At 33.1% G+C, this 4,349-nt stretch overlaps 2 non-coding genes across 2 annotated transcripts; both read right to left on the bottom strand.

The window, feature by feature from the left end:
* Positions 1-409: 409 nt before the first annotated feature.
* Positions 410-480, bottom strand: Smp_tRNA_01338_Pseudo_TTG.1.1. Its single transcript has one exon. It is a non-coding gene (tRNA).
* A 2,453-nt stretch (positions 481-2,933) lies between these two features.
* Smp_tRNA_00568_Pseudo_TTG.1.1 lies at positions 2,934-3,004 on the bottom strand. The gene has a single exon. It is a non-coding gene (tRNA).
* Positions 3,005-4,349: the final 1,345 nt, after the last annotated feature.

The following is a 4,349-nucleotide window of genomic DNA, read 5'->3' as shown; positions in this document are numbered from 1 at the left end:
TGACTTTGACTGGGGTCCCATTAAAGACTAGTAGATACTAGACAGCCGACTACAACCTAGTAGTTCTAACATTCTAGTCATTGCAACTAGACTCGAACGTCCTAGGTTCAACTCCTGATTGGATCATGGGAGCCTACACCCAAGGTGCTCCAACCTAGGATGAACTACTTATCTAATACTCCCTGGTTTTCAATAATACCTCAACTAAGATCAATCTGTGATCAGAATGCTATCTCTAGATATGACATTAATTAGCTTCCAGTGACCGCCTAGTATAAATTCAATTATTCGTTGAATATGAAAACTAAATGGTAAGCAAAGATGGATAGTGGCTAGCAGTGGAATCCAGGACGCGCGTTTCGTCCTATTTGGGACTCGTCAGCTGGATGTACCTGCATCTCAGAGTTGATGTTTACTCTGGGACTCGAACCCAGTACCCTCGCTTCAAACGCCATCGCGTTATCCACTCGGCCACTGAGTCCTGATAGCCACTTGCTTGTGCAATGGGGTGAAGTTGAAATTTATTTGTGTGTTGATTACTTGTGCATAAATTTCTTAATGAAAGAATTGAGCTAATTTCAAATTGAATTACTAATTGGTTCATGTCTTTTTATTTCTACATGACAGCTATTCTACAACATTTGAATTTATTGGATTTTATCAGTTGATAAGAGATTGTTGTTTCTTATAATGATACTTTTATCCGATCCTGCACCACACACACACACACATACAGACTCACATATAGATACAAACATAAATACAAGCACAGTCAAGTACACATACAAGATTACATCTTCCGATGAGAAGTAGTGTATTCATTCATACATTTTCTTTAAGTAGAATTTTAAAAAAAAACGATAGAATTCTTCTAGATAATCTATGGGGAATTAGGCAAAATATGTCGATTTCTAAAGTAGTATATTTATGCATAGAAACGCACACATAAAAACACACATGTAAGAGGACAAACATAATGAGGTGAAAAAAACACACTATAAGAATGACAAATAACAAGTTAATCCTTGAAGAAATAAAAGAAAAACCCATAATTGTTATCCTGTCTCTTTTCTCCGGTTCTTTTTTTTTCTTGTTTCAATCTCTCTAATACATTCTGTGTGTGTATGTGTGTGTGTGTCTGTTTGAGTGTTTTACTTTCTACATGGTCTGTGCAAGCTAATACAGATTATTAGTATGAAAGAAATGTGAGAAATAAGAAAGGAAAAATACAATTAACAGATTATTTTCAATTTATTATCATCATAATACTACTGATAATAATCACGTTCATAATAACACATTTACAGAATAGAAAAGAAAGATTGAATCATGTCTGATATTATTTATAGAAATTTAATAAAGTAGTATGTGTGGGCGTTGAAAAAGAAACCCCCCCCACACACACACACGCAAATAAGAAAAATTTCAAATGATTTATGAAGAAATAATTAATTTGAGAAATAATCTTTTCCTTTTTTAGTTGTATAGATTAATTGTTACTAAGTAATGTAGAAAAGAAAATTAGAGAAAATTAGACAATATTGGACAATCATTAACAATTAAGTAGAAAATTAAACATTGAATATAATTTCTATGACTTGGAACTTAACTTACTTAGACAGTTAGGTTATATCAGGTAGCCCTGGATAGCTATGTGAATGTTTCACTTTTTCAGGGGCCTAGTTAGTGACTTTGAGATCACTGAGTTGTTATCCAGTGGTTCATATTTCTAACTTTTGTCATTACAGACCACTGGATACTAACTAAGTGATCTAAAGACAATACTCTAGTTGGCAGGTTTGAATTTTCTATATTCACTCCTTCATCGTTCAGCTATAAAGTCTATTACTAGTACAAAACAACTGCCTAGTTCTCTGTTTTTCTGTGTTTGTTTAACTAAAATCGGGTTCGTGAAGTAACCTAACTTTAAACTGATCAAACTATAGAAAATTTCTCATCTTACTATTCTATTTATCCAAACTATATTTTTACTTTAATTAATTTTATCAATTACCATACCAATATACAGGCTTACCTACATCTTAGACCAAGTTCATGGGAGTCAAAATAATGTTAAATTTCGTTTGAAACTGAAACGTTTACAAATTCTTAATGCGGAGGTGAATAACAACCACTGAATTGAAACTAAATGACCATTTCAACTTTAAACTGTTTGAATCATGATTCTTGTTTTGTTTTTAAAAACCAGTAAAAAGAAATCATATGTTTGGACATAATTCAATATGAATTCAATGTAATATTAAAAGCGTTTAGTGCTGCTAAGTTGTTGAAATTGGATAGCAAAAGTATTGTTGAATTCTTTTGTTTTCATTCTAGTTACTGCTCATCGACAATATATGTTAAAGATCTTGAAGGGGCTTACTTTTCCCATGGGATTCTAACCCATACTACTCAAATTTATAGTTTGAGACTTTAAAAAAGACCTATTACAGAGTTAACTGACATTCTGTCGAGGCATCTAAACTAGCGACTATATTCCAACTTGACCAATTGTATTTGATCACAATATTTCCATCCAACAATTTAAAAGATTATTACTCAACAAATAAATAGTATTTAGATAATATTCTTCCCAAAATGGCCTCATTCAGAATACGAGAGATAACTAAATTGACGTTTTGTTCTAGTATGGGACTCAGACTAAAGAGTTTATAAATACCATACCTTCGAAAAGAAACCAACCACTTCAGATTCGATCTATAAAGTTGAACCCATATTTTGTTAGCGGAAGTCAAGTACCATGAAACTTGGATCGATATCAAATGACTGTATTTAACTATTCGACTGATCAATAGATAAATGAATAAGTCAATGATAAGCAAAGATGGATAGTGGCTAGCAGTGGAATCCAGGACGCGCGTTTCGTCCTATTTGGGACTCGTCAGCTGGATGTACCTGCATCTCAGAGTTGATGTTTACTCTGGGACTCGAACCCAGTACCCTCGCTTCAAACGCCATCGCGTTATCCACTCGGCCACTGAGTCCTGATAGCCACTTGCTTGTGCGACATTTAAACCACATAGTATTTGGAAGACTGTTACCGATAAAAAGTAATTCATGTTTATATTTGCTTTTCTTTTTTTTTCTTATTTCAATGATAAGTAGAAATATTTACATTTAGTACAGACAACTTGAAATTAATGTTGAAGTGGACTTCATGGAATTAAAAAATAAAACTTATTCATACAATAAAAAGCCCGAACGACACTAACCATCATTTCAATAGAATAACCAATAGGGAATAAAATTTATTCACTGAAATTAAGGTATAATTATTTCTGTTTACTTTGGTTATATTTGGTACAATGTTAAACACAAAAAGGTTTGTAAAGATTACATTGATTTCATCATAGATTGGTAAATGAATTCAGCTGAATAGAGGAGAGGAAAGGAAAGGAACGAGAACCATTAGGAAAGATAGCAAACATTTGAATGAATATATCTGTCTAGTTTGTGAATTTCTGGTTGTCTATTTATGAGCCTTGTGTTCATAAATTCACACTGATATTGAGAAGTCTTATTAGACAACAAAACAATAGTTCAATACTCGATTATTTTACAGGGATCATCTAGTCAGAAAATTAATTAGTGACCTAAACAATCTTTAAAATGAACAGTATCCACAAATATTTTATTTTAAAACCCATTATTAGTTCACTTTTCAGTAATATGTAATTAGAAGGGGATTTGTGGAGATTTCAGTATTTTTCAAAGTTGAAATCATGAGTCAATTGAAGCTAGACCACCATCAAAAACCTGCAAGCACTGGACAGCCGTTTCGTCTTATTATGGGACTCCTCAGCAGTGCGCATCCACCATCCCGCATTCGCGAGATTCGAGACTGGTAGGTCCTCCCATTACCTTGTATGAAGTAGAACAGGTTTGTTGAACAGAAGCCGGAACACTTATTCTATATTTTACTAGCTGTTCTCAACCCGCATTTATTGTACAGTTTATTATTCATCCCTGGAAGAGACAATATATGGTGACATACTTATATGCGAAGATTCAGATCATTGGCTGATGTTAGATCGCCAGCTGTTTATTTGAAATTTCAAATGTATGTATTGATGCGCATATTCGACGATAAAATTTGTTCACTTAACAGTTATTCCATTATAATTCTACACGAAATTACGTTTACATACTATCTAACTGGTAGTTATCGTTGATGCGAAAATCTTACACTACATTGCGTCGATTTGAAAAGTCTAAGTGACTATGAGAGGATGATTAACATTACGCTCACGTTTCAATACGAAATTTAATGAATCGTTTCTAATGTCACCCTAAGGAAGTATAATTTAGGTTCACCCTTAATAACATTT

The sequence above is a fragment of the Schistosoma mansoni genome (assembly GCF_000237925.1).
Source record: "Schistosoma mansoni, WGS project CABG00000000 data, chromosome 7 unplaced supercontig 0100, strain Puerto Rico, whole genome shotgun sequence".
Taxonomy (NCBI): domain Eukaryota; kingdom Metazoa; phylum Platyhelminthes; class Trematoda; order Strigeidida; family Schistosomatidae; genus Schistosoma; species Schistosoma mansoni.
Note: the sequence above shows the minus strand (reverse complement) of the source record. Positions and strands in the feature narration are given on the sequence as shown.